The sequence below is a fragment of the Cryptotermes secundus genome, unplaced genomic scaffold (assembly GCF_002891405.2).
Source record: "Cryptotermes secundus unplaced genomic scaffold, Csec_1.0 scaffold1419, whole genome shotgun sequence".
Classification (NCBI taxonomy): Eukaryota; Metazoa; Arthropoda; class Insecta; order Blattodea; family Kalotermitidae; genus Cryptotermes; species Cryptotermes secundus.
The window spans coordinates 66,719-79,080 of NW_019729231.1; positions in this window are offsets into that span (position 1 = coordinate 66,719).

Here is a 12,362-nt window from a genome sequence, read left to right on the forward strand (position 1 = left end):
TGTCAGTGTGGGGTTCCTGCTATTCCTGTGCCAGATAAAGCATACTCCAAGAAAGGCGGCATAGATGGAATGCAACATTCTTCTTTGTACGAAGGATAAACTACGGCCATAATAAATTCCTTAATTCGTTTCTCGCACCGTAAGAAATTACAGGATCTGCTGGTTTCCGGAATCCTGGCCCACGCTCCGACATGACATAAGAATTAATCTATTTCTATTTCTGACCTTCTCTGTGGTCTAGTGATCAGAGTTCCTAGCTACAGATCCAGAGGTCCGAGTTTGATTCCAGGCGTTACCAGATTTCCTTAGAAGTACTGGGTCCGGAAAGGGGCCCACTCAACCTCTGAGGATAATTGAGGAGCTATTTCAAGGAAATAGCGATTCCGGTCTAGAAAATCGAGATGAACGGCCGTGAGGATTGGTTCGCTGACGACGCGACACCCTCTATACGCTAAAGTTGGCACTAATTTCGCCGTCAAGCGGCGGTCGCTCGGTCNCCAGTTATTTGCAGTTACGACAGAAAGTGTAATGTAAAACAAAACAGCACAGGCTCTGTTCAGCAGAGCACTCTACGTACTAATTTATTATTCATGCCATGTGGCAATGACGTGCCCAGCTATGAATACAAAATTTCACTTCCCCAAATTGTGTCCTGTAAGCAATAGATGTAGCCATTTCCTCTAACTTATCAGCCGGTACAATAGTAGCAGAAGATATCGAAATTGTTATGTATGATCTCAGGATAGTTAGATGATGTTTACACGATAATAAGAAGCGAAAGTTCTGGCTGTAACAGAAGATTCGAGTAAATTTTGCCTTCTTTGTGGTGACACGTCTCATATAATATTTGGAGCAACTTAAGGATCCAGCAAGACGTAGGCGTCAAGCAGAGCAGGCCACCGATGTTTCGGAGAGATTTAGCTACCTTCTTACTACTTTCTTAATTCGCCTACTGTTCGACCCAGAAGATGTTGGCGATATACTCCTCCGAAATGTACGTCGCTATTCGAACTACACACAGAAGACCGTATATCAACACCAATATCTGTCTGCATAACGACAATGCGTCATCAGAAGTTTGGAATGGAGCCACTTTCTGAAACGATGTATATAATAAATGCATCTACATTTTTTTTCCTTGGCACTACAGCCCCACTGGGCCTAGGCTTACCTCCATGAACTTCTCCGTTCACTTCGGTTTCTCTAGATCTTACACATTCGGTAGGACTCCTTGGGCGGGTGATCGGCTCGTCGCAAGGCCTCTACCTGTACACAAACACAGAAAAACGCACACACACAAACTAAACATCCATGCCCTGAGTGGGATTCGAACCCACGATCCCGGTTTCTAAGCGAGCGAAGACAGTACAGGCCTTAGACAACTCGGCTACCGTGGCCGGCGATCTAAAAAATTGCTCAACATAATATTAACACACGACAGGGTTTCTCAAATTGTGAGACACGAACTGTCTAATGGGCTTGCGCTCTGTATTAAGGGGGGCTTCTTTGCGTTCTCAAATATTATTTTAAATGTTGTTGTACCCTTGCACAGTCTCATTAAGTGAGTAAGAATTAATATGGCTGTATTCAGAAAATTATTTTGTAACCAGTAAATCATTGTATGAATTTTTATGACTGTACAGGAATATTTTTGTAGCCCATTTTGTAGAGGTAAAGATGATGTAGAGTTATTTAGGTTCCTGCTGACATCGCATAACCTGACAACGTGCTGCAACAGTGTGCAGAAGTGCACTTTTCCCTCACTAAGAAATGGGAGAGGGGGCGTGGTCAGGTCGCACGAACTTATTTATCATAATAGGGCATGGAAGTAACACGAAGTTCGTGAACACCCGATGTACGTGTGAATGTCAGTGTGGGGTTCCTGCTATTCCTGTGCCAGATAAAGCATACTCCAAGAAAGGCGGCATAGATGGAATGCAACATTCTTCTTTGTACGAAGGATAAACTACGGCCATAATAAATTCCTTAATTCGTTTCTCGCACCGTAAGAAATTACAGGATCTGCTGGTTTCCGGAATCCTGGCCCACGCTCCGACATGACATAAGAATTAATCTATTTCTAANGCTGGCTCGGTCGGGACTGATGGTAAGCACTAATACCGGCAGGATATAGAGGCTGGTAGAAATCATAGAGGGAAGCACAATGGACCACTACAGGTCTAAGTGCATGGGGAAATCCACCCTCTCTAATAACTAACTAACTAACTAGTTACGAAATACGTTTATATCCAAGGTATTATATCAAAAAGTCTATTTGACACCAAGTGCGGAATCTACACCCATTGGTTCGATTTGCGCTCCTGATTGACATGGGGAATGTTTGTATGATATTTTCATAAAAAAATATATATATGTAGCTCATTAACACTCGTGGTCAGTTAACTCTGAAGATTCAAAGTAATGTGCTGTTACATAAATGTATTTAACAATTTTTATTCTGAGCCTGGACTGACAGAGGCCCTGTATGTGTTTTATATATGTTTATTAACATATTTAACTTGTAAAATGTAAATATCCTTTACATTATAACAAATGACTTACTACTGCAGACAATAACTCTGACAAAAACAGACCCGTCTTCTCGTCAGAGAGGGTGCCCTACAAAAATCAAGACCGGAACTTTCAAACAGTAATAAATATCTGGTCATAAGCTCCAGATTGAGATCGACACGAAGACTGACTGACTGACTGACTGACCGTCAGTCGCTATGTGATTTTGACTTAAGAACTTCAGTTTTTAGTGACAGTGACAGAGTTCTGAGTTCTGAGTTCTGAGTTCTCAGTGGAAGATGGCCACAGGAAGTTCGTCGTGTGAAGACTTGGTGTGTGATTGGAAGGCTACGTTCATGTGTAATACTTGGAGTGCGTAATGCAGTGAGACTGCTATAGTTTCTCTGTTGAGATCCATTGCTAGGAGACGAATAGTGAAGACAGAGAAACCTACTGCGTGTGCAACGGTGAACTGGAAGTGTGAAAATCAACGATAGCGCTGTATTGCCTGTAAATGCGATTAAGAGAGGTCGTAACAAAAGGTGCTAATAACTTCAATCATCCGAACCAGAACCCGTCATTCTCGTCACGCGTACCACCCTACACGTGACAATATAATAATCCAACTCAATTCAATTATTCATTTGCGTGCTTACTCAAATGCGCAGAGGACAATTATAAAGTATATTTATTGCTAGTGGGGTGGGACTAAGTCCCTTGTACTGCGGCCACTTCTGGCCTATTGTACCAGCCCCACATGATAGGTGAGGGTGATTGTGAAGCAATTGGCAGGGAAAACCGAAGTACTCGGAAAAAACCTGCATGAGCGCCAGTTTGTCCAGCACAAATCCCACTTGACCAGACCCGCGATCGAACCCGGGCCACCCGGGTTCGAAGTCAGCGACTAACCGCTTGAGCTATGGCGCGGCGGTAATTATAAAGTAAGTAAGAGCAAGAACACCAACACATCAACACAAAGACAAAAAAACAACATGCATCATTTAGACAATAATCATTCAATATTTGCAATCATCCTAACCATAATGCGATTGAAAGAAATATATGTGCATAAATTATTACTGAGTATAGTAAACATTTTAATAATTAATATTGAAGAAGCATATATTGTAAAATATAATTAAGAAGAACATCAACTAGCGTTTTCGGAGAAAGATAAATGTTCTTTTATGAGGCCAAGAACATTAGGCGCGATCTGGCATTCAATGGTTTTTCCCAGCGATTCGCTGTTTCCATTATCGACAAATCCGGTGAAAAAGTCTGCCTTATACGGAACATCCATTGGCACTCTGAAAGTGCAGATTTATAGGGAATCTATAAAACATTAGGAATGTTATCAATGAAAAAAAAAAGGAACATTCTTCGCAGTAAATGTGATTGTTAATACCCGAAGTGACCATCGTAGTGATTTATTTCAAGCATACGGTTGGTAGCTCACTTGTACGACCTAGGCGTAATATGGATCTCAGTATACGAGACATGTGCCAGCAACTTGTTAATCAGCTGCAATGGTGGAACGTGTAGAGGGCTCGGGGTTTGTCTCAGGAGATGGGAGAACCAAACAATCCCAAAATGAGGACGATGAAAGGCCGAGTAGTAGTCGGAGGCAGGTCAAATTCTGCAAGCAAAACAGAATAACATTTGTAGGAAATTAAAGGAATCGGATATTTTGTCCAATCCGGTAACCCACCAAGCCCAGCGAGGAAATTCCTCACAGTTTCATTCTGCACATCAGTGACGGGGGCACTCAGTAGTGTAGATGGTTGAGGTACTATGCTACAAGCTGGGAGACCGCAGGTTCCCCGATGTGGTCATTACATATTTTTCAACTGACCTAATCCTTCCAGCCGCACTATGACCCTGGGGTCGACCCAGACTCTAACAGAAATGAGTACCAGGATTCTTCCTGGGGAGTAAAGGGTGGCCGGCACTTAAGGCTGACAACCTCACCGCTATCTGTGAGCCGATTGTCAAGAAAATGTTGGAACCTCCACGTCTCACACTCCGATGGGCCTCAACGGCCTGTTACCAAGTTAACATTTACGTCAGTGATGCAGTAAGCAAGTTTGGTTTTACCTGGTTTACTATGTCCAGGATCTAGAAATATATGTTGAAAAATGAAGGCGATTAATTATATCCAATTATCACGTTTGTTTTAAGTGACAGTCTTCAGAAACGCTTGGACATAATTTCAATATGACACAATTTAGAAGTATTTAAATATATGTCATATTACAGATAAGAGTCCTGGCAATATCTGCTACATTACAGCAAGGAGGATAATTCGCTACTAGCGGAATCCCGAAAGCAAACTTTACTAATATTGGACGCAGTGATCACCATAGACATATGCTTCTATGGTGATCTGAATATTGCATTTTAACGAAAGAAAACGGAAAATAATGCAAACAGCAGAAATTCGATTTCTGAATGACGTGCCACAAACGCAATGAATACTGAGAAGAAGTAGGATTAACATAGGCATATTGTCACGTAGTAGTATGTGTGATTATAGACGGGGTTTGGATTGGTGAACGCATTTACCGATCACTTCCAGGTTATACGAGAAATACCTATAATACTATCGCTATGTTCACAATTTACAGTTCACTGTCCCACACACTTGTGTTGTCAGTAGACTACAGTCTGCACTAGCCGTTTCCTGGTAACGGATTTTAACACAGGAACTATAACAGTCTCACTGAATTACACACTCCAGATATCACACACAAAGTCTTCTCTTCGCAGCCGGACTTTCAAATGAGCGCCCTTGCAACTAACCCCTTCTTTCACAGCCTCCCATACAGAACTGAACTTGGTCTAATATTGTCCCTAGGCCGCGCCATAGCTCAAGCGGTTAGTCGTTGGCTTCCCACCGCGGCAGCCAGGGTTCGATCCCGGGTCTGGTCAAGTGGGATTTGTGGTGGACAAAGTGGCGCTGGGGAAGTTTTTCTCAGAGTACTTCGGTTTCCCCTGCCAATCTTCATTCCACCATTTCCTCCACAATCACCCTCACCTACCATCTGGGGCTGGTACAATAGGCCAGAAGTGGCAGCAGTACAAGGGACTTAGTCCCACCCCACTAACATTAAAAAAAAACATTGTTCCTTGCTTATATATCTCGGTACAGACCACATAGAAAACACAGCCCTTCTATTGTTGTGTGGTGTCTGTTGCTGCGGGAAGGTGATTACCGAGCCTTCGTCCAGAAATGGTCCTGGTATATCCACCCACCTCGAGGTCCTTACAAAGCAACGGCTACAAACGTTACTATAAACACACTGACATGAAACTTACGAAAGAAGTACCTAGAAGTTTTGAAGTCAGTACAGATAGAAGGGTGAACGATAATGGCATATCCAGCAGGAAACTAGAAGGAGCAGTCTGATTCTTTGAACCCGAAACACACTAAGAACTTTATTATGGATGAAATTTAACACTGATTTTGCAAATTGAGAACTAAGCATTACGTGGAACAATAAGAGTAAGGGTCATGTGAATTAAATCATATCATTTAGTTATATAATTTCAGTCTTTAATTTTATTTTCCCCTTATTTTAAAATATTAAAACGAACACCTACATTCGGTAGGGTTGCTCTGCACTGAAGCACTGTGGGATACACAGGAAAGGAATATGCAGGTCTAAGGCAGAGGCAGGTTTCATTAGTCGTCCGGAAACACTCGTTCCACGGCTTTGTTTGACGACGGTCTGCGTACTGCTTTAATATTCGTACGTACGGACCGGAAATGAGGTGGTGCGCTACTCATCCACACGAACTTCCCTCTATAGATGTGGATTTGAAATTAGGAACACAACAGAGACCGCTGGATCTAATAAGCTGTAGCCTCTACGTACGGTGTACAACACCTCACGCGTCTTTCTGTGTTAGAAACGATTGAAAATTTCGAAGGGTCAATATCAGTGTTCATTAGCTCCAGAACAGCTCCGAGTTATTTGGATCAGGACCGTGCCACAGCTCAAGCGGTTAGTCGCTGGCTTCCCAGCGTCAGGTCATTTGGAATTTGTGGTGGACAAAGTGGCACTGGGGCAGGTTTTCTCCGAGTACTTAGATTTCCCCTTCCATTCTTTTTCCGCCAGTTGCTCCACAATCACAATCATCTATCATCTGCGACTTGTATGATAGGTCAGTAGTGGCCACAGTACCAAGGGGACTCAGTCTCATCCCAAATAACAAAAAACAAACTCCGTTGTATGAGTTCGCAAACGAACGATACCGATCGAGCGACCGCCACTTGTCGGCGAATTTAGTGCCAACTTTAGTGTATAGATGGTGTCGCGTGGTCAGCGCAACAAATCCCCACGGCCGTTAATCTCGGTTTTCTAGACCGCAGCCGCTTACTTCCTTGAAATAGCTCCTCAATTATCGTCACGAGGCTGACCACTAGGAATAATAACCTCGATCTTCTTTCTTACTATGTTGTAATTGCCTATCACATGTTTTCGCGTTTTATTCATGTCTGTGGCATTGACGCTCGTTTGAAATGTCGCGTGGGTGCAGAAGGACGGGAGGAGGACAGTGGTTGGAAGGCAAGCGCAGTGTCAGCCGGAGTCTCATCATGAGAGCAGAAGTGGCATATAAAGGAACAGGCGTGAAAGGGTGCATACAATGAGATGAGTAGCGATTTCAGTGATGACCATTCATGTAGCAAGAAGAAAACTGTACAAACGGATTCATTACATAAAATCAATGGCAATTGTATTACATTTACATTGTCTGTAAATTAAAAGTGCATAAGATATTCAGGTGAAACTGAAATATGCTTCTAACGTTATGATAAATTAACTCACGTAATTATCACAAATATTTCGCCAGTTAAATAATATGTACTCTTATTTTATTTAAATAGTTTTTATTATGTTAGGCTCCTTATCTTGTTTCGTTTTTCTTTCCGACATATTATTTTCCTCCCAGAGCCGAGGTAGCTCAGTCAGTATAGATACGGGGTGGACGGGGTTCGATTCCTGGCAAAAGCAAGAGAATTGTCACTACTCCACATCGTCAAGACCGACTCTGAAGCCCCCCTAGGCTACTATTCGATGGGGAATAAGGGATCTTTCATCACAAGCAAAGCGACCGAGGCATGAAGCTGACCACGCACACCCATCTATTGTCGAGGTCAAAAGTGGTGGAACTATACCTTAACTCCCCAGTACGTCATCATGGAGTGATGCTTAAATAATTAAGCAAAAGGGAACTTCTCTTTATATTTTACAAGAGAGGGCTAACTGAATGCATACGTATTATTTCAGTCAATGGAGAATAAGTTTGCTTCAGCCATCATCAGCATCAAGGTCTTGATATTTCTGTACGTTCCGTTTCTCTACACGAGTGGTTGATACGTCCAGTGCAGCTTCTTGTTCCTCTACGTGTGTAGGGTTACTTCAGTAATGGGCCTAATTTACTTCATGAGATATCGGGGTTGGATCTTAGACAGTATGTCTAGACCTATTCCAGCTAACGCTGTCCAAGGTTTTCCTGATTCTCAGTAAGAAATTTAAGCCTAAGTGATGTAGCAAAATTGTGACACCATTTCAAACCCTTGCTGCGATGTATGTACGTATCAGCTGCTCTGACATGCCTGCGGAAATACACGATATTTTCCTCCAAATCGTTTACTATGGAACGCACCATGTTTATAGTAATTCTAATTGTAATTGGACACATATATTATTCCAACAGATTTAAAGACAACGGAAAGCAAAACTATTGGCCTTATGGCCGTGGGCTGCATTTTTATATACAATCTTATTGTTCATATTATCCACCGCTAATCCTGGATAAAGGCTTCCAAAGTGGTGATCACATCTTGAACTTCCTTGTTCAGGTCCAGTGATTGAAGGTAGATTTTCTAAGGGACCCAGCAGAGTAAGTATCTGTCCCTCTGATCTGAGGGTGGAAATAGATCCATTTTCCGATACGTTGTGTTTTCTAATTTTCTATAATACCGGAGGATGGACGAATTCCAAAACACCAGTAAGTCTGCGTGTTATACACCATCGTCAGAACCCTTTAGATTCTACTTCCCTGCTCTACTTTCGTTTTTTAACTATCAAAAATTCTGGCTATTTCCACAGCAATAAAATTAGATAAATTTGTACCGTTTAACAGCGGATCCAACAGTAATAAATACATGGCTCTATATTTGTATCCGTCGCTATTAAACCGTTTCAAAGAACCGGCAATAAACTTCTCCTTCCTGTGTGAGTTGCTCGTCGTCATGTTGAAGCGAAGAGGCATAGGAAGGAGAGTATAGAAATGAGGACGTAAAATTAAAATGACACATATGTTGAACAGTCTCATGTTTATAAAATATATCGTTTCGGAAGCAAGTTTTATCTTAAAACTATTAAACTGCTCCAAGGTATAGAAAATGCAGTCATTTTATGTTCCCTGGCGACAGGAGGTCTCGTAGAATATGAATTGTAAATGTTGGGAGATCAAAAACAAAACAAACTCCGTGGTTTGAGTCCGCAAGCGAACTATACCGACCGAGTGACCGCCTCTTGTCGGCAAAGTTATTGCCAACTTTAGCGGATAGAGGATGTCGCGTAGTCAGCACAACGAATCCCCACCGCCTTTAGAATGTTGGAGATCAGTGGCGGGGAAATACGAAGAGAAACAAACGCCTAAAATTTAAGAATGAATCATGTGACCCAAAAACAGCGTCCAATGGATAAACTCTTACAAGGATTGTGAGGAGATTATAAACTATATCAAATAATTAGTCAGCTTTGTCATGCTAGTAAATCTGTAAAGTTTCTATGTACAAAATATGGAGGATTTTCTGTGCAATTTCTTTACGTGTGTTCACTCTAAAAAATCAGTTCTTCTCATCCTATTAGGACCGTTCTCAAGTTTAGGTAAGAATATAAAATTTTATTGGACTCTGTGTTTTTTCAAAGCAAACGCTGGTCATCTCTGCTGAAGTCATTAAAATCAAGTGCGAATTCTGAAATTGAAACACAACACTATAGAAAGAGAGAGGTTCAGTTTTCTTCCCTCAAAACAAAGTGTGTAAGTCAATCTAAGAAAAGCAAACAGTTACACTGCATTTCGAGTAAAGAGCGGTGAAAGAGAAGTAAATGTAATGGATTTTTCAAGTGCATAAAAGTTTAGCTTGAATGGCTTAAGTCACACTCACTCCATTTTATTTGCCCTCAGAAGCTTCTCTTAGCATTTACAGTACATGTTACGTCCATTCAGTGTCCCCTCTAAATCAAATCATTTACTCAGCACTGGAAGGGAATGTTCCACATAAATAAATTATATTGCCGTACAGTCACGATGAAAATGTGCAAGACAACAACATCGAAACAGATCTGCAAAGCAACGCATACATCTTATTTAATACATTACTTTTGTTACAGTAATGTTGATAATATGTACTTAACATTTACTGGAGTATAAAAATTAGATACATCTACCAAGAAAAAGCATGCAGCAAGTTCCTCCCGAAACGTTCGAAGCTATTTATCAAACCCTACTAGGTCGAATTCCAGAAGACCATAATCTTGGTACCATCGTGATAATCTTAAATCTTACGAGGCAGTTAAATGCTTGATGACCTTCATAAAGAGAAATATAGAATTATTGAATTAACATAATTTTGCTTAAGTACTTTTATTTATCCAAAGAAGCTAGTTCCTAATAATCAAGGAAAATCAGAGGAAGCAACACGCAACACACACGTATGAGAAGAGGTTCGTACAAAATATCTGTCGGAAAATTAAAGGTAGAAACCCATTGGGAGACCTCGCATAAGTGGTAAAATAACATAATATTAAACCTTAGAGAAATAGGTTAAGTGTAGGATCTGAGTCCTCATAGCGCTGGCTTCTTGTTTAGTTTACACTTCGACACTGAAGATGGAGGCAACATGTTTCTCCGAAGTGTTGGATGACTATCGATGGACTGCACCGCGTTATATCCCAGAAGACAGAACTTTTCATTATGAGTGTTTTTGAGCTGGATTCAACAGACTTCAGATCGTCTCCGATGGATGATCTTCTGAATATAATAATGATTTTTTTTGCCTTGGCACTACAGCCCCAGTGTATTGAACTTAGGCCTACATAGAAGAAATAGACATAACTTTCTTAATATGAATACAATTTCATCTTATATAACACACTTTTATTACATTAGCTTGAATATTTTTGAAAACGATAATATGACTATTTAATTAATATGTTTCATAATATCATAAATTTAGAAAGCACATAGAATTCAATGGCATATACTCATACATAACATACCACAATGAATTCTAAACGAATAATGCGTCATTTCGAAATATGCCGTTCCTCCATTTGCAATAGTAGACCTATTAAATGTCTTGCTATCGCAATGAAGTTTAATGAAACACGAAAGGAACCTCGACAGGAGTTATTTCGAACACCATTATCCTTCTCGTTGACACACATAAAAGCAACACAAGATGGCAGTAGTGTCGCTTGTTACGGTCAAGGAGCAAATTACACCACACAAGTCCATTAACCCGGGATATAAACTCTTGTTTGTGTACAGTTCTGGACATAAAATATAGTGTAAACACACGTGAAAATTGAAATAAGCTACAATAAATCCATAATTAGGTGCACTGGCATTACCCGATTCAGATTAATATGCTTAGTTGTTTACAAAATGCACAAAAAATTGTTTCTTTTTTTTTCTTAATATTTCTGCTTGTGTTTTTTTTCTGCTGCAGTATATGTTGGTATTTTAATATGTGCATAATTTGGAATTATCCTCATTTACGAGTATATCCATGTTCTATTGAGATCCTTTTCCTTTACGGCTTAAACAGTTATAAATGCTTTTAGTTTTACTACTATTCATAATATTACTTATATTCGTATATTGCAACACCCTGTTTATGGAACCCGGTGGTTTGTTACCGTACACTAACAGCCTCCACCCCTCCACAACTCAATCCTATCCAGAGCCAGATGAATACGGCCCACATCCGTAAAACCTATTTCTTTCATTCATATTTATTTTCAACAGGAACATAAACTGAGGGTGTTTGAGAACAGGATGTTGAGGAGAATATTTGGACCGAAGAGAGATGAAGTGACAGGAGGTTGGAGAAAACTGCATAATGAGGAGCTTCATAACTTGTACTCTTCTCTAAGTTTAATTAGAACGACCAAGTCAAGGAGGATGAGATGGACAGGACACGTAGCACGAATGGGGAGAAGAGGAATGCATATAGGATGTTTGTGGGAAAGCCAGAAAGAAAGAGACCACTGGGAAGAGCAAGGCGTAGGTGGGTCGACAATATTAAGATGGATCTTAGAGAGACAGGATGTGATGGTATGGATTGGATTGATCTGGCTCATGATAAGGACCTATGGAGGACTCTTGTGAACACGGTAATGAACCTTCGGGTTCTATAAAACGCTGGGAAATTCTTGAGTAGCCGCAGATTTGGCTTCCCCTCAAGAAGGGCTCAGCTCCATAAGTAAGTAAGTACAGCATGACTATGATGCAATATTCGTACTTCTTCAAGATTCGTTGTAATACTGTCACGTGTATTAGCGATTAAACTCAGGGTTTTGATTGGCGAATCGATTTATTGGATGATCACCTGTTGTGACTACAATTAAGTATGGCATTCTCACAATTAATGTAACTAGGACGTATAACACACCAAACAAAGCCTTCCACGTCTGTTTCCTGTAGTCTCTAGTCTTCTCTTCTCTCTGAGTCTTAGTCACACTTACTTAAGCGATGTCTGTCTCTTGAAAGGACACTAATTCACCTCTCACTAAGGGCTTCTCAACTGGCCTCCTTTTATACCTACCAGG